The 24,435-nt window shown below is 38.7% G+C and overlaps 1 long non-coding RNA gene across 1 annotated transcript; it reads left to right on the top strand.

The window, feature by feature from the left end:
- Positions 1 to 92: 92 nt before the first annotated feature.
- LOC111925917 (uncharacterized) lies at positions 93 to 19,821 on the top strand. The gene is made up of 8 exons (XR_002862570.2): positions 93 to 195; positions 1,806 to 1,864; positions 4,735 to 4,776; positions 5,140 to 5,188; positions 6,553 to 6,687; positions 7,982 to 8,060; positions 15,587 to 15,664; positions 18,324 to 19,821. It is a non-coding gene; the product is annotated as an uncharacterized LOC111925917 (long non-coding RNA).
- The last annotated feature ends 4,614 nt before the right edge of the window (positions 19,822 to 24,435 follow it).

Below are 24,435 nucleotides of genomic sequence, written 5' to 3'. Positions count from 1 at the left end.
ATTGGCAGAGATTTCCATCACTCACACACTGGTTGTGCCAGTCCAGCCTCTGATTGGCCGAGCAGCCAGAAGTCCCACCTGAGGGGAGGATCATGGAGCACAAGTCTTTAAAAGGGGCTGACCGTGACGTGGGCGTTTGTCTACATCCTGCTTGCTTGCTGGATCCACGTGGGAACCTAGGATTTGGTGGTTATTGTATGTGTGTTTTTCTGTCCCTTTTCTGTCTTTCTGCCTCTTTTCATTCTCTTTACATGGAACATTTTTGGGTAACTTAGCATCTCATAGATTTAAAAGTGCTGCTGATGTGGACACTGTTGGAGTGCTTCAGATGGCACTTAACTCCTTTTTTCAACTGCAAAGTCATGCCCAATGCAATTTATTCTGGTTCCCAAGAGATTTTCCCGTTACTGTGTCTTTGGGTGTTGTCCTGGCATGCAGAATGAATGTCTTGGGCTTTTTTAGCATTATAAGCCACAGGCACTCTTTTTTCTCAGAAGAGTGGAGGAAGGAGGTGAGGTGAAGAAGGATCAGGGGATTGTCTGGTATTTCCAAACCTGCAGGGAATGGCTATGGAAAGAGTCATAGAATACTGTACTTGACTATTTAGGCAGACAAAAGTTTGAAATCTAGGCTCGAGGACTTATCTTCAGTCGCAGCTTGAAAAAGGTGGCTGACTGTTTTTGTGCTGCCTGCCTCAACTGACCAGAAGAAGGCTGAGCATACTATTCCAAGAGGGAGAACGAGCTATCAGAAGCACATATATAATTCTGAAGAACATATATAATTTGGAAGAATACTGAAAGACATTTTGGCCATGTGATCTGTCCACGAGGGCACTACTCTATAATGACAATAAGTACAACAGCACAACATGGATGGATAAGTGGTGATAAAACAAGTTGTTTCTGAAGTGTTACAAACTGTTCTTTGTTCCTTGAGTTCTTTTTAATCCCTGCAAGAAGAAAGTCTAGCTTTTCCCTGTTGCTGCGATTTTATAAAGCCATACATAAATGTTTTCCTGTTTCTTTCATGGCCATTTTGTGCGTAATCTGCCCCAGCAGAAAAAGCTAGATGTGCACTAGTTGTGTGCCGCACTGTTAATGTGACTCATGGTATTGCAAACTAAAAATGTGATACTCTTTCCATCTTTCACTGGAGTAAAAGAACCTGCAACTAAGCAATATATATCACAGCTGCTGAACTGCAGTTATTGGTGATAACTTGAAAGTACAGAATCTCTGAGTATTTTGTTTTACAAAGTGCCTTTTATAGTGCATCAGCTCCCGTGCACTATTCCAAAAACTGAATAGGATGCAACCATTGCTTCTGGTGAGGTGGACAACTGACATGGGCCTCAATGGTCCACAAGTTTTCAAAGACTTGTTCTTCAAAGATCTGCAGCATATATGTATTAAGTAAAAAAAGTAAAAATTTTGAAATCTTTTACTTTCAGTGATCCAAGCTGATGATATTAGCATTGAGATGTCAGTGCTATAATATCAATGTGGCTGATGAATTCAAATGGTTTATAAACAAGGTGGGTTTTTTGAGGGTTTTTTTGTGTTTTTTTCTGGAAAATATGATCTTCTCTTTTACATATACAGTGATCTCTGTGAGCTTTTATACATCTTTTCAGGAACTAGGTTTTGTGTACATTTTTGAATTGAACAATAATGGAGCTTGACAAACTGGAGTTTTATTGAGGCAGTGGGAAAGATGAGCAGTGGTGTAGCTATATGGAAACTCACCCAATCCCCAAGAGCAAACACAGCATCCTTAGTAATGCCATGGCTTTGGACTTCCAGGGACACTTGGTGTTGGAGTCATCTGGCCACAGCTGCCAGTCGTGCAAATGACTTCTGAGGTGAGTAGGAATCCTGTTGCCCCTTGGCTTCTCTAGTGGCACTGTGATGTGAAAGACTCCTACCTTAGAAGAATAATGTGCGTGGTATTCTGCCTGTGTTGCCCATGTCAGCCAGGGCAGGGTGTTGGCCATCTCAGTGTCTCTGATACTGGTCAGGCCAGGGTGTCACCAGTCTGGCTGGGCTGACCATACTGGGCAGAGGCTGGATGTCGGGAGCGAGCCTTGCTATTAAAGTGTGAGTATAAGCCTTTAATTCCTTGCCAGTGCTTAAGGCAGCAGTTAGTGAGAAACAGTGGATAACAGAGTTGGAATATGGGTGCAACCAGGTAAACTGTTCATTAATGGGAGAGTAGTTTGGGTTGCTTTTCCAATACTTGTAAATACTTTCCTTATTTTCTCTCTGCCCTTCAAGTACTTCACTTCTTTCATTCTACTGCTACCCAGGCAAGACTTTGATGAATCCTAGTATGTGCAACTGACTTCTAGGAACTGAAACTGGAGCTTATATAATTCTTGTCAGTTTTCCATCTGGAAGAATGTGTTCATGTGTTTGTTCAGACCAACTGAAGGCGAGAGGTTTTATAAGCACTGCTAGAACAGTGGGCCAAGTGAAGGATTCCTACCATAAAAAAGAACAAGCAAGTGTACCATATAGGACTGTGAAAGAACCAGATTGTTTAAAAAACTGTTTCTGCCAACTTGCTTTTGATTGCAATCCTGGTAGTTTTTGAGATGCAGATGTGCTCTGATTCTAAATTAATAACTTTTCAAAGAAGCAGTGAGACAGCATGCAATGCTTTTTGGTTTTTTTTTTTTAATCAAGAAATAATTTCAGATAACCTAATATAACCCATGCAACTGCAATGAATAATCCTATTTCTTGTGTTCCTAATGGGAATAAAACAACTTTATTTACAACTGTTTTATTTGGCCTTCTGGGATTTTATCTTCACATGGACACTTCAGGTTGATGAGCTAGATAACAAATACATTGTATAGCAGCAGTGCTCTTCTGGACTGCCTTCATTTATTTGAACAGCAGAAGTCTAAAAGTCTGTAGTCTGAGCTTAGTGAGTAACCTTCATTTTTTTATGTACTCTTAATGTAAATAGAACTCTTCCTCTCCAAAAGATACTTATCTCACTTGCTTTTATAAATCTACCTGAGGATAAAATGGAAAGATACTTTATAAAAATTTTTGGTGATGATCAATGGCAGGTGTTTGGCACAAAAACACTTTTAATATTCCATGTTGGAGGCCTGAACCAGGTTGGTTTGGAGCAGCTGTGGACTCTCCCTAAATCCACTGCATAATAGCTTCCCTAATTGCAAGTTAAGAAGTTAATTCACTGACAAACGCTGGTTAGATTTAGGATTAGGTTGAAAGGAATTTAAGGTAAGCAACTTGTCATTACTCCTGAAAAACACTTGTAAAATAAAGATGTGCGCATTTTTAGGAAATATCAAAAACTTGAAAAATAACAACCTCAGTCATGACTTATAAAACCACATTTATTTGTTCTAAAATTGAAAGTGCAAAGAGAAAAAAAAAAGCTTTATGTATTCATTCCACCCTCACCAGAATGAAAATAATAGGGTGTTAATTTGGATGTGAGAAATGTTTTCAGTTGTGTTTCAGAAAGTATTATTAAAACTTGATGGGAGCTAATGGCAAGCACAGGCAGCAAGTATTAATAATGCTGGAGACCTGGTATAATCAACTTGTAATAACTGCTTCCAAAGGGATGTTTTTGTCTTCTCTGCAGGGTTCAATTTTCTATCATAGACAGTAGGAGAGCATCTGAGCAGTAAGAAATAAGAAAGATCAGCCTCCCAGGCATGACAGTTGTGTCTGCTCCTACTTTCAAGTTGTGCTCCTACTTTCAAGTCGTGCTCCTTCCTCTTTTTCTGGTGACATATGTCAGATGAATTAATGACGAGTGCTAGGCCTCCAGTAATAGGGAAACACTTTTTTTTTTAGGATATCCATTTGCTTTAATGTAGGTATGTGTGCTTAATGTGATCCTGGCATGGAGTTAAGTGTAGATAATCTTGCCAGGGATGAATTCACATTGCAGATAACAAATTTAGATAGATTCAATAATCTGAAAACTGTAATTGGTAAAAAAATACCCCAGCTTTTCAAGGGCAAGATCTTCTGTATATAAGTACAAAGGCAGCCAGACATTTGTAACTTTCTATTACCCTGAGGGTTTGGACCACCTATAGAGAAATCTGTCACTTTGCAAGCTTGTAAGAACAGGAGCAAGAAATTGATCTTATCAGGCTGGATCCAGGAGACTTATCACTTAGAAGGATGAATATTCTTGAGGCTTCCTGAGGATTATGTTCATATTTACATAAGCACTTGCTACTTCCTGCACAGGAGAGTGTTAGCAGTTTTGCAGTCTGGATCAGGTGTGAATTATAGGCTACTCCTTGAGACCACATATGAGAAGGTTATGAAAGAACATCCTGGATTTTAAGATTTAAGAATGAACATCCTGGATTTTACTTAGATGGAAGATGTTTACATACTTTCAGATTGTGAACCTACATAACTCAGAGTACTGGAGAAGACTCAGTTGTAGTCTTACTACCGGGAAGAATATGCATGATCTCTCACCTTCTGTGTGGATTACTGCTGTTTTTTCCAGGTTCAGAGCCTTTGGGAGTTGCTTTAATTATCAGGAAATAGAGTAAGGAAATGGAGAATGATATGACAAGATAGAAGGAACTCCAATTAGTGGCACAAACTATTGGGTGATTTGGTCACTGAACTATGTGGCTTATAAAAGAAGTTTGATTTGTCTAATGCTTTTAAGGGTTCTCCCCCATTCTCTTTTTTTAATTTTTTTTTTTTCCCACAGGAAATTGCTCTTTCAGAGTGTCCATTTACAGAGGCAGGAATGGTATGTTTGTCTCTTTCTAAGAATAATTTCTATAGAGGGGAAGAAATCCCTTAGAAAGACAGGAAGAAAGAATATTGATGTGGCAGGGTAGTATCTTAGATTAATTTTGAGTTAACAGTGTTCAGGATTCACCTGTTGGCTATTTCAATCTGCTATAACACCTGACAGTTTGGGAGCTGGACTCAGGCTTCCTAAGCCCTTTCTCAACTCAAAGAAGCAGACAATCCCTGCTAAAGTCAGTCTGGTAGCAGTATTGTCAGTTTCTCTCAGGTGTGATGCCCCTTCAGGTGTACCAAAGTAGTTTGGGTAAATGGAGGGTATAAAGAAAAGCTGTAACCTGGTATAACATTCTTCTTTCCACAGCAGACTGAAAAATTCTTAAGAATGGAAGCTCCTTGCTGGTGACAAGAAGGTACTACACAAGGAGTAGCAGGGGAATTAATATGAATGTAAGGCACAGGCATGCCAATGGTTATACAAATCTTCATAAATGAAGGAAATATAAAGGCAAAAAAAAAAAAAAAGTTTCAATCTTTGGCCAAGTTTCCATTTGAGCCAGTATCTATGCATGTCGTTGGAAAACAGAAAATAAACTCTTCAAACAATTTTCTAGGTTGGAAAATCAATCTTTATTACCAGTGCTGGATGTATGGGGAATTCTCCTCAAAGCATGCATGCCTACTAACCTAATAGACCAGTTTATATTTCTCAAAACAATACATATTCATCACATTTCCTGAGTATATGTATATATGCTAATTATTTTGGTGGACTTATTGGATATGGTTCTGGATCTTCTGATGAATCTTACCTCCTTGAGAGTATGTCAAATATGTGATCGGGGCATAATGTACTTCTCTTATTATTCTTTGTTCTGACATACAATCCTTGTTCTCAAAATTAAGATATCTGCTAATACATATTAATCACTAATATAAATAGATAAGGAGGCATTAGCTGGCATAAGACTTATTAGTCTTATTAGTCAGAGATTCAGAGAGTTAACACAAGACCACATTAATCTCTGGTATTCGTACTAATCACTTTATGGTACAAAACTAAGCATTGACCATGAATACAGGGATCATACACTATGGTGCTAAAGTTAAAAGAATTTTCCATCTTCACCCAGTGCTGCGTAGACTTCTTCCTAAAGAAATATAACTTGTTTAGTAACAGGTATAGATCTGCCAGGTGGAATTTCTTCATTCTCAACTTCTATTTTTCACTTTGTGGTTTGAAACACACCTGAGGCTATTGCCTTACTCATCAGATCTAACTGAATCTTAAGAAGCTTTATTTCCAACAGATTTGGTGGTTCAGTGCTGCATGTTGGAAGACTTTTTTTTTTAAGTAATAAAAAGGGGATTTTTAACTTCAGTCAAGATGAAAATCACAGGGAAAAAAAAAATTACACATTCCAATTTATTAGGGAGTTGTGAATGATCTGATACTTGAACCATGAAAAGATAACTATCTTGCTCTAGAAAAGATAATTATCAGTATCAATGATCAAATTAGAAGGAGGGTAGTCACATTTCTGGTAATGTGGTTTCTTTAAGCTGTCATGCTTAAAGGCAGATGCTGACAAACAGGATGGTGTGGTGAAAAAACAATGTGGCTTGGAATAAGTTTCCCCCATTCCAGAAGTTATACCACTTTGTCCAGCAGTATCCTAGAATTTTATTCCTTCTTCCTTTTTTCCCCCTCTAACAAACTATGCATATGTAATAACTCTTATTAGTATTAATTGTTCATGCTTTTGTAACTTTCTAGCTGGCAAATGCTTCATTATCACCTCAGCAGCATTGTGAATCATCAGAATACCAGCTATTAGTCTGCAGTGTAAAGGAGTAGCTGCTGTTATAGTGAAATCTCACGAAAACCTAGTAACGTGGTGACTGCTCTGCTGTAAGTCAAAGTCTCTGTTCACTGATATCCAGTGCTTTTATTGGAAATTTATGCTTTCATTTCAATTCCATCAAGACATTTAGAAACACACTAGACCGTTCCAGGGACAGAAGGGCTTGAGTTCTGTATCTTTTCAGGGATTGCAATGAGTATGTTTTTACAAATAATGATTTTTCTATGCTATCTTTTTCCTTCCTTCACATTGCTTTTCTTTGTTATCACTTTTATTAATAAACAAATTTTACTTTTAATTTAGAACTAATATTTTAATTTTCTATTTATATCAACTAGTATTTTACTGTCTCTGACAATCTATACTTACATAATTTGGTTGTAGATACATGTGTGCTGCTGCTTCAGTAAGCATCATTCTTATGCTTTGTATTTAGCATATGTATTGCATAGTACATGATGTGGCCATACTTTCCCACCAGGCTCTTGAGAGGTCATAGAATCATAGAATATGCTGCATTAGAAAGGACCCATAAAGATCACTGAGTTCAACTCTTGGCTCTGTGCAGGATACCTCAAGGACCACACCATGTGCCTGAGAGTGTTGTCCAAGTGCTTCTTGAGCTCTGTCAGGCCTGGTGCTTTGACAACTCCCCTGGGGAGCCTGTTCCAGTGCCCAACCACCCTTTGGATGAAGAATTTCTTTTTTCAATATCCAACCTAAACCTCCCCTGACACAACTGAGGCCATTGGACTTTTGGGTCCTGTCACTGGTTGTGAGAGTGAAGAGATTAGTGTCTGTCCTGCTTGCACTTGTGAGGAAATTTTAACTGCAGTGAATTCTCCCCTCAATCTCCTCCAAGCTAAACAGACCAAGTGATCTCATCTCCTCCACATTCAGCTTCCCCTCAAGGCCCTTCACTGTCCTCATGGCCTCCTGTTGACATTCTCATATCTTAGGGTCTTTCTTATATTGCAGTGCCTAAAACTACGCACAATATTCAAGGTGAGGCTGCCCCAGTGCAGATCAGAGCAGAACAAACCCCTGCCTTACCTGGCTGACAGTGCTGGGACTGATGTGCTTTAAGATTTGATTCGTTCTCCTGGCTGCCAAGAGAACCATCATTTTCCCATCAGACAGAAATCTATTCTGATATTTGGCAAGGAATGAGTATATCAAGCTCTCCTTTCCATTGGGACACTTGTAACTGCTTCTGTGTCCCATTGTGGAATATCTGAAAAGAAATCCTTAAGCAGAGAAAACCAAGAATCCTGTGTTGTCTGAGTCTGCATACTCACAGCAACATCTTCAATTGTCCAAATATAATGTCTTTTTTTACAGTTTTTATTGCAGTGGCCTCAGCCTACTCTTTACCTGAACATCCTTTCCTTTCTGTAATTTCTGCTGCAATGTGCACAAAGTAAGTAAATAATATTGCTGAGATACTGAAAATAATGCCTGGTCACCCTCTAGGTTAAATATCTTGAGTTGTCTGTCTGAACATGGTGCAGAAAATGAAAAAAATAGTTTGAAGCACCTCTTCCTTCTTCATTTACAATGCCCCTAGAAATAGTGTTAACTCTTTTAGTTGGGTAGCTCATCTTTGTAAGGTTGCTATGCCAATGTATCCCTCTCTAACATCTGTGACTCTTGATACTGAGACTTGAACAGAGAATGGCTAAATCATGCCATGTTTGTACAGGCTCTAAAAGCATGTTAAGGTGTTAAAAGGCCTGTCCAACAGTCACCTTTACTTTCCATGCTGTATTTCCCCCTTGGGAAGGCTGGCTAGAAGAGAGACTATGGGAGTTGGCTGTGATTCCTTTGCCCTCAGTTTTGGATTGCTACTGAAAGCCTCTTGGCAATGGAGTGACCATATGTGAATCTTTGGAGTGGCTGAATGTTGGCAGAGGTTTATCTCTCCATCTTGTCTGTGAAGGTAAGTTGGCCCAGAATATGCTTTCCGAGCATTTCTGGCAGGGTGGGCTATGTTGCTTCATGGCCAATTGCAGAGTCCTTGCTGGGTGTGCACTCGTGTGCTTGTGGGAGTCTGAGGGGAGCAAGGAAAGTGATGGGCATTGTTTGCTCTGTAAATGCAGTTTTCAGTATAGAAATCTCTCCCTAATGCTCTTGCACCTGTGTGCATCTGGGAAACAACTAAACTTCTTCAATATAGTAATAAAGGCAGTAGGTGTCACTGCCAGGCATCTTCCCCTGAGGTAGCAAGACGTATCTGGCTGTGATTAAAATTCTGTGTTTTCAGAGTTGGCTTGCAGATAAATGAGTCAATAGGCCTCAAGTTGACTTGTAATTGGGTAGTTTTTAAAGGTGTTCTTGCTATTCTTGGTGGCAGATAGAGTCTTTTCAGAGTGTATTTTCTTCTTAAGCCCTGCTACTGGCCTGTGTCTGTGCAGTGCAGAGATAGGGGATGCTGGATGAATGTTGTGAAGGGTCTTTCAGTGTGCTCACTGCCTGCACTGCTCACTGATTGCTATCAGTAACCTTCCCTGCCACTCCTCTTTGTTGTGTGTATTCCATCTGCAGTTCTGTACAGTGGAGAGCTGTTTCTTCTGCACTCTGATGTAGTTTGACCTTTGTGGCAGAGGGCTGGAGCAATCAACTCACAATATAGGACATAATTGTATTCTCTGAATTGGCCAGATACACAACAGGCTCAGCCTTACTGAATTGCCTTTTACATCTTTTTTTCCTTACCACCTACAGCAACCACTGTTATTTCATCACTGATTGTGCATTCCAGTGATGTGCTCTCTCACCAGAACTGAGGAGCAGTACAGTTTCCACTGTGTGGGTGGCAGAGGTCACTTGGCATCTTGATAATGCAGTTGAGATGCCTCTACTTGCCTGGCAGCATACTAGAGTATGACCTTTAAAAGTCAAATGGGTTGGTTTTTCCTAGGCTTTGTTTTGTAAAAATCACCTGTAACTGGTCTGTGGAATATTTCTAATTAGGTGCATGAGGATGCTAAAAACTGAGATAGCACTGAGAAGATGCAAAAGAAATAGAGACTGCAGGGTAATGTAGGAGAAGAGACTCCAGCAGAGGGTAATGAAGATGATGAGGGAACTGGAACATCCCTTTTACAAGGAAAGGCTGAGCGAGCTGGGCCTGTTCAGCCTTGAGAAAAAACAACAGGGAAGGGACCTCATCAATGTCTACAAGTATGTGAAGGGCATGTGCCAAGAGGATGGAGCCTGCCTCTTCTTGGTGGTGCCAAGTAATGGGATAAGGGGCAATAGGCAAAAAGTGGTGATCAGGAAGCTCCACTTGAAGGAAGAACTTTACTGTGTGTCCCAGCACTGGAATAGATTGCCCGGAGAGATTGTGGAGTCTTCCTCACTGGAGGTAGTCAAGAACCATCTGGACACAATCCTGTGCTATGTGCTCTGGAATGCTCTAGGCTGAACCAGATGTGGTCCCTTCCAATCCTGTGATTCTGTGATGTGGTGGTGCATCCCCTCCCCACCACTTACTCAGGCTGGTTAGAAATGCTTGTTAGGTCTCAGCATTGATGAACAGGACCTGGACTCAGCTCCTCTTGAGCTGATCAGAAACACTGTCTGCTCCCCTGAACTTGTGCTAACGACCTCCTGGGTTTTTTTTAACAAACAGCCTTGGAAACTAATTTTTCTTGCCTGAATAACAACCCAAGTGAAACAGTACTTTTGTTATTGAGCTTTCTTTGAAAGTTACCAACCTGAATTGCAGCCAGGATGGAAAATTACTAAGACCAAAGTCATGTCTCTTGTCACCCTATAAACAGCAATCCTAAGTGAGACTCTTTGAGCTCTCCTAGTCTGCAGTGAGCTGTGACCAGAAAACTCCCTCTGAGTGGGGCCTCTCAGAGCCAGTGAAATTTCAAATTTGCTATACTTGGAGGACTACCTCCAAAGACCACTAGCAGAGAGCCTGGGCTGATAGCCCCATTCCTTGATGGGGAGGATGCAAAGGCATCTGGTGTGAGGACTTCATTGAATGAAAGGGCAATTTTTCATAGGTATACCTTGTACCTCATTTAGGTCTGTGTGCATACAAGTGTGAATATCCTATAGTAAATGTCCTATGAATGTTTCTCTTCTAGATTCTGAAGTACTTTAGATTCATAGGTAGATTTTCCCTATAGGTGACTTACTGTTGTGCCTATTGTAAATTCTATTTAATCTTTTTTTAAACTGTTTAAATTAGGCTATTAAGTTTAAGTGTTAAAACCTTTAGGCCTAAATGGGAAATCTAGGGCTTGGTTTGGCAAGGGGCTTCATTCTGAACCTTGTCACATGGTGAGATGGTCTCCCTTATCTTTTTTATCCTTACCTTTTTCTGTCCTTACCCTTTTCCATCCCCATTCTCCACATAGATATTTTTTTGGTTGATTTTAGGTTTAGATTGATTGATTTTAGTTGAATCTTTCTGTGTGCTTTAACCATCTTGTAAGTAGTAGAGCAAACCTTTCCAAGGAACCTTTTCATGCCTTCACTTAAATAAAAAAACCTGCTTTTGCCAATGTATTTGCTGGTGATTGAGCCATCTAAAGCACTCATTCACAACATGTGATTCAGTAAATGGAGATGGGGTGCAGTTGAAGAGCCCATTAAATACACTGCTGCCATTACTAGTGACAGACTGCAGGCTTTTTACATACTTTGGAAAGCTTCTGGACTAAAGAATAAACTAAACTGGCTTGCCAAGTTTAGTTTGTCTGGACTCTTCTGCCCTACATAGAGTTTTCTTTTAGCTTTTTTGGCTAAACCAGCAGTAGTTTAACAAGCAGGTAAGTGTTATGTAACTTGTTTAACATTAGCTGGCATTATGCACTTGGGTAGTTGTGTAGTAATTTTGATGTCCTGCGAATTACAGGTAGAATACCAAGCAGTTTTTCTGTGTACAGTGAACTGTCTGTGACCTTAGAATAACAATGTAGTAAATTGGAATACAAGTAAAGGATGGTAGCAGAGGCCTTGATGGTACAAGAACAGGAAAATACCAGAGGCTATAAACAAATCACCAATGGTCAGTTATAGCTCATTAAAGTAATGCAATCTTGGGAGCTCGGTAAAACCATTAAGGACAACAGAATAAAACCCAAGTACTCAACACATATAAAACACAGTATGTATAGTATATTTTAGAAAGATCTTGAATTATGGACTATGAAAAAATAGCAAAGTGTAACACAAATTAACATAAAAAAATAACAAACACTCTACACACTCTGAAGTGAGGACAAAAGAATCCCCACCATAAATATCAATATTCTCCTCTGCTGGTTCTCCTTCTCTTCTTCATGAGGAGGATTGGAGCAGTAATTGGTTAGTGTAGCAGCAGAGATAGAAGTGTGTATGCATATGTGTGTATAGCAATTTTTACTGTAGAATTTTGAGAATTTACCAATGGAATTTTTCTTCCTTGCTTTTTCTGTAATGGTTATATCTGAAATGATGACTCTGGAGTTATGGGTAAGAAGAGTAAGTGTTTTAAAGTTAGCAGTCAAGCAATATAAACATTGCTGCTTAGTTTAAATGTGAGATAAACATTAAAGCAAGAAATGAAGCCTCATCTAGTGTCATATATTTTCTGTTATTTATAATCTATTTTAATAGTATTGATATCTATTATCTAATTCCAGTTAGTTGTTACTAGATGGAGGTGGACAAATTGCCTGTTTTATGAATAAGAAAGTGGAAATGCCTAACGATATTTCTAGTTCATAGTTGAAAAAAGAGTGGCCTGATTTATTTAGATTATAATGATAACACATCCTACTCCAATAATAACTCAGAAATATGTGAAAGAACCTATGCTAAAATTAAATATTTTACAATCATCTGGCCAAGGTATTTTATATACAGGAGTTTTAAAACAGGAGATTGAATGGTTCTTTCGTTAAATGTGGGACCTGTTTGGAAATCCAAGAGATGTAAAAGAAAAGTGGAATGCCAATATCTTTTTAAAGGTTGAAGTAGAGGACCCAGGACTTTGGCCCTTGTATTGATCAGAAGTAAATGAGGTCCTAAGTGATGCATGATGTTAAAAGTACTTAATGAAGTTACTGCTAAACATGGTGTCAAGTTGAGAAACTGTTTGGAACTAATAAGCTTAGATATGAAAGAAATCATACTCTTGCTATATTTTTGTAAAGGATTTAATTTTACACAATCTTAATTAATGGAGTAGTAGAAACCTGATCCCAGTAGGCTGATTTAGCGCTCCTGAAGTAAATGTATGCACATTAAGAACAATTCAAGCAACTTGGGCAGCACCTGGAGCTCCAGAGGCCTTCTGGAGGACAAAAAAAGTAGGCCAGCCAGGAGGTGATAAGAAAAAGATGTATAATCTTAGATGAAGGAATGCTGTCTCTATTAATAAACAGCAGTACAAGCCATGGGCAATGGGTTGTAATCGTCCAGACAATGACATTGATATTAGGGAGTTCTTAGAGACTTCAGTATAGATGCACAGAGTCCCCAGGAATGGAAAAGCATCATATTGATGGCAGTTAAAAAAATAAAATCATATACAATCAATACATATACCTTTTTGTGTCTGTAACATACAAAGATTCATGTAGAATTTTTCATTGCCAAGATCTCAAAAGAGGCTTCATTGTTAAAAAGCTGTTCAGACTCCTGCTGCTGAGTGGTTACAGGACTGGAGGTTTTTTGTCTAGCTCTGCTGTTCCTACCTCTTTCCTAGCCACTGCTACCGTGACACAGAAAGGGCAGCACACCAGCAGAAGGCTGTTAAATATTGTACATGTATACCGGTCTTAAGTAGCAAAATAACTGTGAAGTTGCCACTCAGAAAAAAAGTTCGTATTGTGCCAGCAGTTGCCTTTTACTATGCTAAAGACAGTATTTTTTTAACATTCTTTCTGAACTGCTTGCTGCTGCTCATTAAGCTAATTAATGGTGGTCAGTCAGCATGGCATGATAGATGCAGTGGTATGAGCCCTTGTATTGAAATCATGCTCCTTGTCACACTTAGGAATTCAGAAATGGTTCTCTAATGCTTTTCTGGCCAAGCTGTGTTTTATGACGACCTTTCTTTTCATATGGGTTGCTATTTTTAATTTAAATGAGATGATAGGATGCTGTGTGCCCACCCACTTGCTTATCATGCACAGTTGAGAAGAGACAGTAAGACAAAGACTCATCTGGTAAAAATAAGCCATTTCAATAAGGAGTTCTCAGCCAGCACTGACTTCCAGAACAATGTATTACATTTGGGTGTTGGCTTTTTTTCTCTGACTTAGCATGCATTAGAAAGTTTGATGAGTGAATGTTAGGGATGCAGAATGTAAAGGGGCCTTTGAAAAGAATTAACTTTACCTTACTTTGGTAAGGTATAGATGATCTGAATCTGAAGCAAGACCTGCATATGTTAATACTTGTAGGAAGTTATAATAGTCCAAGCCTACATAATTGGCTGATGGCTATAAAAAGGTATGTTTAAGGCAATTCACTCTTTTGCATCTGCCCTGACTATCAAAGATAAAGTTTGCTCTTGTGTGGGTGAAGAAATCAGAATAAATATTTACTATGTCTTCTGGTAAATTGTGCACTCAAATCCAATTCTTTCATTGTCAGCTCTAGTTGTCAGGCTGAATATTCAAGCAAGAATTAAATGTCCTCTAATACAGTGTTACAAATATGTTCCTCAGCATCCCTCAAAGCACAATCTGAGACACAGCTGACAAGGAGTGAGAGTGCCTTTCTGTTGTATCTGGAGCGTCCTTTATGCATCACAGCTTCCTGAAAATCACAGTATGGTATCAAACTGATGTCTGATACAGATCGGAAGATGCTTTGTGTTTGTTACATGGCAAAGAAAGTTAACATTTGCCATGAATAAATCCAGAGCATTTGTTGTTTTGTTGGTGCTGCTGTTTTTGCCTCCTGTTGGCATTATCTGAGATAGCAAATTATAATGTCAATTGTTTCAGTATTACTTCTATCATCTACTGAGTGTTGAATGGCAGGAGCTTGTTGCTGAAAAGAAAGTTGCAGATCCTTGGTGATAGTGGGAAGGGTGTCACCTTTCATAATCTTCCTGTGCTCTTTGCTTATCATGCTAAGAGATGAGTGTGGCAATGCAATGACATGGGCTATCTCTTGTTCCAGAAGATGCCATGTGGTGCACTAATTTGGTCTCAGGGAAACTTGGTGCAAGGTATATACTCCCTGTGGCATTTCATGGTCACTGTATTCCAGTGCACAGTTACCACAATTAAAATGTCATGGACCTTTCAAGGACTGTGACTGCATTCAGCTGTTAGGAATAGCTCATACCTGTATCCTTTGAGGCTACAAAAAATCAGAAACTTGCCTTGTTTAAGGAAAAATATTTAAGTGCCTACGTGGTAAGGAACATTATTATACTTGTTGATATTCTAATACAAAAAGATATTTCCACAACTAAAATGTAGACTAAACTATATGCCTTGTTGCTATCAAGTAAGTCAGGTTTGATACTAGGCTGGGGTTATATTACTGTTTATGGAAGAAGAATCTGCTAAATTCAACTAAGTTTTCATAAGGTAAGAAATACAAGCTTGTCTTGGAATAAGTCGTCTCATCTTAGTTTGGAAAATTTCTGATTATGTTACTAGTGAAGGATAAAACCTCCACAAGCCCAAAACATTTTCTACATCTCCAGCCCTACTGAAACTCCAAAAAGAATTAACATCAGGTATGTGTGATTACTTATTCAAAACCTGCTATGCTTTTGGGAAGGCAAATATAGTCTGTAACAAGCTCTAGTGTAGAGAATGACAACTAGAGAAGCAAAAGTAGAATTCATTATTCAGCAAAACCCAAATTAAATTCAAGATTGTAATCAGTTTCATCAAGTTTCTTCTAATCTAAACATAGAAAGATGCTTCTTAATGGTTTGTTTGGGTTTGGTTTTTTGGGTTTTTTTTTTTTCAGATTGCATTTCTCCTATTTTGAAGCCGGTATATAGGTCAAACAGCTGAACTAGAGAAACATCCTTTGGTACAGAAAAAGGTATTTTAAAACTGTCTCTACATTAAATTATTTTAATGTTTTTAAGATGCACATTTCAAAAATACATGTATCTTTTGCACAGTATTTTCCTAATACGGCTTAGCTCTTCATATGAATCAAACTCATAGACATGTAAAAAATGTATTTGAAAAGTCACCTTTTCCATGATAATGTAGAAGTGTGTAGGAGTGTTTTGGTTTATATTTTCTATCAAAGTTTGTTTTTGTGCTGTGCTTTTCTTTTTCCTTTAAGTTGGAGCCTTTTAAATGTCTTTTAATGTCTTTCTTTTTTTCTTCCTTTTTTTTTTTTTAATCCTTCAAGAATGAGTTTTAGCAAGATTTGGCAGAAATATATCAACCAAGAAAAATTCCCATTTTTACATTTTGTGTGTATGGGAGATGTACATTGATTTTTCTCCAGGTATCAGCTTACCATCCAGTTTTCTGTATTTCTGTACATATTATGAGGGAAGCAACAGAAAATTAACTCACTACATGGTATGCCTGTACGCTACTACATTACTTTGAATTTGTCCAGTCTGATGATTCTTTTACCATAGAGGCAATTTTATTTTGTTCTATCACTGCACATTGCAGATACCTTCTCTGCTTCTTTGAACAAATTTTATTTTTTTGTGCCTTTTACAGTTATAGTAAAAAATACGTTGCAGTACAAAGTATTCTACATTCAGCAAGTATGTTTAGAAATAGACACCATCACTTTTTTGGCCCTTATATTTAGGGTCAATGTCTATGAATGTCACATATGAGAAGATTTTTTTAGAGTTTTTTTCTATCAGCCTGGATAACAAACACTGCACTTACATCTGGAGAAGTTACAAAGCTTTCCTCTCCTGTGTTCTGCTATTATTTAGCTTATGTCTTGGTATTCTTCTACTATGCTGGTTTGTTTAGTTGAGTGCATAAAGTGCTATTATAACATGGAAAGTTCCTTCACAGGATTCTATCAGAAGCAGATTCAAGTATCAAAACATACAACAGGTTGAAAAATGCAGAGTGTTAGAGAAAAATAATATGAAGATGGAAAAAAAAAATCTTTTTACCCTGTTTTTATTTTTTGCAAATAGAGCCACTTCATCTAAAATCTGGATAATTGAATAGCCTATTCTACCCATATTATTTATTCCCTTTGATCACTTGTTCTGAGAAGAATGCTGCTGTGTACTTGTATTATTTTCTATGTACTAGATTAAAGGTAGCCTTTTCTGTCTGAAAGTTATATTAGATACATACATTCTGTGGGAAACTAAAATGAGTGTTTATGAAATAATATTCACTTAAGCATCTAGTTTTGTGTAATTAGTTTCATTAAGCATTCTAAATTAGTTTACTACTCCAGTAAAACTCTACTAAAAAATATGTGTTATGAGTAATCTCCTCACTTAAGTTTCAATGTGAAAAACCCCTGAACTTATAAAAGAGAGGGGAGCCTTTACTAGGGGAAGAAAGGAGTCTGATTTATTTTGAGATTTATTTTCTAGTTCTTAAGTTAATTGTATCACATTATTAAGCTATTTTAGCTTTGAGTCTGTTGTAGAAGAATAAGAAGAACAAGAAATAAAGGCAGGAAGACAGTTAAAGATTTAATAGCCAACTATTGTCAAAAATTGTCCACTCATGTTGAAAATAACTACTTTGTTTTGAAATTTGTGATCAATACTATCCTATATATCTTGTAGTTTGTCCCACAAGTCTCTTCCACTGACATTATCTCTTAATTATAACAGAAAAAAAGAAAATGGAGTAACAGGCACATTTTAAGTGATTGAGTTCTTTTTCTTCAAAGTTTTATTCTAGATAAATGAAAGCTATTAGTTTGTTTCAGGAATAATTGCATGTCAGGGACAGAAGAAATTGTAGAAGTCTGTCACTAGTCCTTTGTCTCTGAATCAATAAAAATGTCGCAAGAATCTGTGTAATGAGCTGTCATAGGAAGGGACACAGTCACAGCAAGAGGGAATTGAATCTGAGATTTCTGGCACTAAATCTTGAACTAACTGTATTTGTGTGGACATATGATTAAGCTTGTGATTTTCATGGCTCATCATGGCATGACAGAAAATTCTGCAGATCTGTTTCAGTGCCCATGGTACTAATTTCAGTAGTACTTAGATCCCAGTTTTAATGTCCTGACATGTCCAAAATAACTGGGGGATATGCCAATGACTGTTGCCATCCCAGCAAAGCCTAGGCAGTGCTTGTGCAATGTTCCCTCGGATACATTTTTCAATTTGAAGATAACTTTATTTTTACGTGGAGGCTTTTGCTATTGATGCTTAATCATCAGTTTTATATATATTTTTTTCCTTGAATACATCTAGAAGAATCTCAGAATCTTAGGAGTTTTTACAAGTCTGCTATTCTTCTATACATGGGACAGTTTCCAGAGGATTCCTCTGCACATAGGCCAGCACCTGGAATTTAGCTGAATGCTAATTTAGTGTTTACAAGTTATAAGCTTCTGTTAGCCTTTTGACACCTTCTCTTTCTTTAGAGAAAGATTTTGAAATGAAGCCTAGCCTGATGAATTACTAATGTAATTTTTGCACTGGTGTGTGCTTTAACGATGGATCTGTGGCAAATGGACAGTGGCAAACTGAACTGACAATTAACAACCAACTTTGATGTGTTTGCTGTAGGAGTCTACAGAACCATGGCTGATTTTGTGCACCTTGTCTGCATGAAGAATAATCCTAGTGTAATACCTGCATTTCGGATACTACTTTACCCAGTTGAGCCAGGGCAGTTGATGGCTCCATTTGTCAGATAATTGCCTACTGAGGAGTTTTCAAGAATATGCAAACAGAAGATGACTTTTTCTCTTGTCTCCACCTGACTGTTTCCTTGCCTGCAAGCTGAATCTCTGCCGTCCTCTTCTTTATTTTGCTTTGCACAAACATTCTCACAGGATGTGTTGGTAACCAGTGGGTGACTGGCTGTGGTCTTAGGACAGGGTAGATAAGAAGAGAACATTTCAACACCGGGTTGCAGCAAGACATCTCATAGTCATAACACAGTTGGTCTCCCTTGTTGCTGTGCCAGGGACAGTGCAAACCACTGATTCAAATTCTCCCCAGATATAATAGGTATTTACAGTTACCATACAATTCACAATGCTCAGGTAGGCAGATACAAAAAAAAACAAACAAACCAAACTGTCCATGATAGGGAAAGACATCTGTTCCTCTTTGCTAGTAGCAGTTTCTCCCAGAACACCCAATTATTCAAATAATTACAAAAGTAAGTTTTGCTTGATGGCTTCTTAGCTTCATTGGTATGGCACAAAATTAAAAGAAAGGTGGATTTTTTGAAGGAGGAGAACCTAATATGAATATTGTCCTAAGCCAGTAGACAAAGACTGAAATAAAGGGAATTATTTCATCAGTTAGTCTACAGTAGGATGAACTTTACTGAAAGTAAAATGTACAGTGTTGTATATCAAACCCCCACAATTCTCACTGTGGAAAACACTGAGTTGGATTTAAATTCATTCTTGAGAACTTAATGTGTCACTGTGAGGAAACTTGAATGACTCTGGAAGTAATTTTACTAAAAATCAATGCAATTCATTGCTGATTTCAGGCTAATTCACATATTTAGGCATTATCTCCCACATTTCCATCTGTTGTTTGCTTAATGTGGCCCGTTGTGTTTGTGCTAAGAGATTAGCAGGTTAGCTAAAATGTTAATGTGATCTCTAACAGGGCCCAGAGAAAAAAAGTGGAAGCAGTGTGTCTGGATGTTAGAAGCCTATTATAAAAAATTTACAAATGCTGAAGGAAGTATTGATTGCCTTTGGCTTGCAAAGTCTTTTGATGAGACAAAGACTACACAAGCATCCATCATTCACAAAAAGGATGCTGGGCAGCTAGACATTTAATCTGCCATTTGTATCTACCTGCCAAACTTCCCTTCCTCACCTATTCAGAGAAAACATATATTGCAGAAGCATTAATTCTGCTGACATACAGCAATAATAGCCTTACTAACCTTCTGTGGTACAGGCTAGAATAGGGATCCAGGGACCTACAGGCCTGTCAGTCTGAACTCTTCATGGAGCAGATCATCTTGAGGGGCATCATGCAGCACATCTGGGACAACCAAGGCATCAGGCCCAGCTAGCAGGGGTTCACAAAACACCTTGCTTGATCAACCTGAATACCTTCTATGATGAGGTTACCCACTTAGTGGATGAGAGAAAGGCTGTGGATGTCTGCTTGAACCTTAGTAAAGCCTTTGGCACTGTTTCCCACAGCATTCTCCTGAAGAAACTGGCTGCTCATGGCTTGGACAAGTGAAGGATCACTGGGTGAAAGCTGGCTGGATGGTGAATGGAGTTACATCCAGCTGGGAGCCAGTCACAAGTAGTGTTCTGCACTCAGGATTTGGGCCAGGGCCAAAGATAAAGATGTTTCACATCTTTATCAATCATCTGGATGAGAGGACTGGGTGCAGCCTCAGTCAGTTTGCAGATGACATCGAGTTGGGTGGGAGTGTTGATCACCTGCAGGATAGGAAGACTCTGCAAAGGGATCTGGACAGGCTGGATCAGTGAGCCAAGGCCAGTTGTTTGAGTTTCAACAATACCAAGTGCCAGGTTCTGCCCTTGGATCACAGTGAACCCCTGCAGTGCTGCAGGCTGAGGACAGAGTGGCTGTAAAGCTGCCCTGTGGAAAAGGTCCTGGGGGTGCTGGTTGAAAGCAGCTGAACATGAGTCAGTGTGTGCCCAGATGGCCAAGGCAGCCACAACATCCTGGCCTGTGTCAGCAGTAGTGTGGCCAGCAGGAGCAGGGCAGGGATTGTCCCCTGTACGGGGCACTGCTGAGGCCACACCTGGAGTGCTGTGTCCAGTTCTGGGCTCATCACTGTGAGAAAGACATGGAGGGGGTGCAGAATGTCTGGAGAAGGGCAATGGAACTGATGAAGGCTCTGGAGCACAAGTTGTTTGAGGAGCATATGATGGAGGTGGGGTTGTTTAGTCTGGAGAAAAAGGGGCTCATGGAAAACTTTATTGCTCCCTATATCTACCTGAAACAAGTTACAAGCAGGAGAATAAGAAGAAACCATTTCAAGTTGCACAAGGGGAGGAATAGATTGGATATTAAGGAAAAGTTCTTCACCCGAAGGGTTGTCAAGCACTGTAACAGGCTGCCCAGGAAAATGGTGCAGTCACCATCTCCGGAGGTATTTTAAAGAGGAGTAGATGGCACTTAGGAACATGGTTGTACTCAATGAACTTAAAGGTCTTTTCCAACCTAAACAATTCCATGATATTATGATTTTGTGATTTTGTTTTGTTCTTCTATAATTGATTTTTTTTTGTATTTAAGGACAAAGAGAAGCCCTAAAATGAATGAACCCCAAAATATCATTTGTAGTTGGCAACTGTAGGGAGCTCTGAGAGAGATGGAGAATGGACCTGGGCTATTGATGGAACCACAGAAAAGACAAATGGGATATACCCTAAGAAAACATGATTCATGTGTATATTGTCTTCTTTTTCAGTAGCTCTTGTGAGGTAATTTTTTTCCTAATTTCTAAACCACTGTAAAATTGCCTTTTTTACATCTATGTGGTTCATTCAAGGAGCAGTGACCACTGACAGCTGTGATTTACCAAATCACGAAAGTACTTTGATGCTATAAGCAGAATATGAGCTAATTGATATAAAATTTAAGAAGAAAATAGTCACTTAGGGACTACAGGGAATGCACTTTATGGAAAGGTAGAATCAAAGTTCTGCTATGATTTAAGTCCCTGTCTTCACCAAAATTGATTTTTTGAAGTGAGGTTGTACAAAATTCTAGTTTGCCTTTTCCTAATTGATGCTGTGCTTTTCTTGTTGCAAATTTTCAAAGATAGTAATGTAATGCCCTCTTTACTTTTAACCAAACCAGCAGCTTGTTTTTTTACCTTGGTTATTTCCATTCCTTCCTAGCAAAACATCTTATAAGAAGTAACAGACATTATTGACCAATGCCTTATTTTGAAGATGCATTCCAAGGAAATGGGTGGAGAATTGAGAACTTTCAGGAGTACAAGTACATGGAATTTCTACATGCAAATAATGTTTCTTTAGTAACAAAAGGAAGTAACTGGAGATAGTTCCATTTATTTACTCTTTGTGAAAGAGGCAATTATCTCCCCTATATTTTCCTCTGTTTTGATTAAGCCTTCTGTTGTGGTTCACATTTTCTAGTTCCCTAAACTGTGTTTTCCATTGCACTGTGATTCATATGAGGCCTTGAAAAGTTGGGGAGGCTGGAAATTCTACATCACCTGTTCTGCTTGACCTTGACTAGGGTTTGGATTTTCCAGCCCAGCTGCTATTTGATTATATTTATCATGTCCTACACTCTAATCCAGAAGAGAGACCTCTTTTTTAATTATGTTAATAATGTGAATCATGCAAAATGACCATTTTTATGCTCAGGATATTTGTGATAGACACTCCTTTACATTCCATGTTCATGTGGGAAAGGGAGGAACTAGCACTCAGAGACTGAAGCTTGCATATTCCTGGGTGCCAAAAGAGGTTCTTTATTCCCATAGCAGGATGAGAAAATTCCTTAGCACACTTTGTTTGCTGCCAGTCGTTTAATAAATACCACTGTATTTCTTCCACTCCTAACTTAAATACAAGCTATTTAACAAGTTTAATTTTTTACTGAAATATTAAATGAAACCTTTCCTTTGGACTCCTATATCTGTATTGCTAGAATTAGATTAACATTGGGAAAAAAGGAAGGATGAAAGTCAGAAAAACAGTAATGACAGTAGTTAGCAGATTAGAGTATTAAATGACCTGAGAAGACTCTCTTAAGTGAGAGATGGAAAGGAGATGACTAACAAGGTATTACTGAAATGGTCTAGTGAAAACTTCCTCCTGGCACCACATCCTGCTGTCACTGATGCCCAGTGGTTTAATCAGTTCTGGAATAGTGTTAGAAGTGTGTAGGTTTTTTTGCTGTGCTAAAACAATGTTCAGCTCTATACTCTAGAAATAAATTAAAAATTAAACAACTGAATTCTGTTCTTCTGTAAGCATCTCTATTTCTCTGCTAATCAGTGCAATGTTGGCTAGCAAAGTAAGGAAAGATGAATGCTTAGATCTGCAATGCTACATGGTGGTGATAGGCATAAAATAGAAATGATTTAGAGAAAATATTATCCACAGCTAGAGGGAGGAAGAAGTGACTAAGGCTGAGCAGATGTCAGGATTTTCCTGTTTTCTTCTGCAGACTGTGTGAAAGGAGACCTAGCTCCAAAGTGGGATTCTGACCTCATCTGTGCAATGTGACAGGTTAGGTCCTACAGTCTCGTCCATGATCTCTCCATGGATGCAGTGCTTGTGCTAAAAATCAGTCTCAACAACTATAGATTTTATCAATGGATCTAAGACACATCTAAGCATTTTCATGACTCCAAAGTCACACTAAATCATTACATCAAAAATTAGTCAGGGTAATTTTATTGTTTGCTAGCATGCTTTTCTTTCTTTATTGATCTGGAGCTCTGCATTACATCTGAACTTACTATGCGTGACTATTTGACACATCAGACACTATGTCTTTGTTTTCTCTGTTACCCCAAAGCTAATTTTTTCTCTCTTCAGGTTTGCATTTCTTTAACTGACTGCTGAGTTGTTCATAACCCTCCAGTGCCAGGTCTGTGCCCCACCTCTTATTGCCCCATGCTCATACTCCCCTGTACTACATTTGGTGCCTCTATTTCTGAAAGCCTGTGCAGTCGCCTCAGGCTTGTAGTTCTTCCCTTATTGTTATACCCAGGCTGCATCATACCTGGTGGCTGCATGACCACTGGGTTGAGCAGGGGGATTCTCTACTCTGTTCTCATGAGACCCCACCTGGACTGCTGTGTCCAGCCCAAGAAAGACTTGGACCCATTAGAGCAGTTCCAGAGGAGGGTACCAAAAATAGTCAAAGGGCTGTGACATCTCTCATGTGAGGAAAGACTGAGATAGTTGAAGCAGACAAGGCTCTGGGGATACCTTATCGTGGTATTTCACTATATGAAGGATGCTTATTAGAAAGATGAGACAGACTTTTTTACAGGGATATGTTTAGAATGTATACAAAGAAAAAAGATATTTCATTGTGAGGGTGATGAGATGCTGGAAGAGGTTGAGACACTGAAACAGGTTGCCCAGAGAAGTCGTGGATGTCCCATCCCTAGAGGTGTTTAAGGCCAGCTGGATGGGCCTTGAGCAACTTGATCCATTGGAATGTGTCCCTGTCCCTGTCCATGGCAGGAAGGTTGGAAATTTAAGGTCATGCCAAATCAAAGTATTTCTATGATCCTGTTATATTAGTCATAAACACCTAATTCTACATAGGATAAGTCTTTGTTCTTCTGTGCATTTAGAGCTATACTTGCACTCTGCACAGATAAACAAAACTAAAACACCTTCCATACAGACAGCTGGCCAGCTAAGGAAATTCCAGTCACAGCTAAATCATGTACACCAAAGTTCACACAAATACGACTAGATAAATCTCAGTTCTGATGCTTCAAAAACTCTGTACAAAGGTTATACCCTGTTACTGGTAGTGGCAGTACCACTGCCAGAATTACAGCTCTGCACAGCAGTTAGGAGCTGTTTGGCAGCTTGTTTTAGAAGTCAAAAGAGAAAACCAAGTTTGTGGAAAGTGACTCCTGAGATTTGCTAACATTCCTACAAGGTCTGTAGCTTCTCTGTAGCTTTTTACTTTGGAGTGGTTTCTGAGTATT

This window comes from Cyanistes caeruleus, chromosome 2 (genome assembly GCF_971803275.1).
Source record: "Cyanistes caeruleus chromosome 2, bCyaCae1.hap1.1, whole genome shotgun sequence".
NCBI lineage: Eukaryota > Metazoa > Chordata > Aves > Passeriformes > Paridae > Cyanistes > Cyanistes caeruleus.
This window is presented reverse-complemented; position numbering and strand designations above follow the sequence as displayed.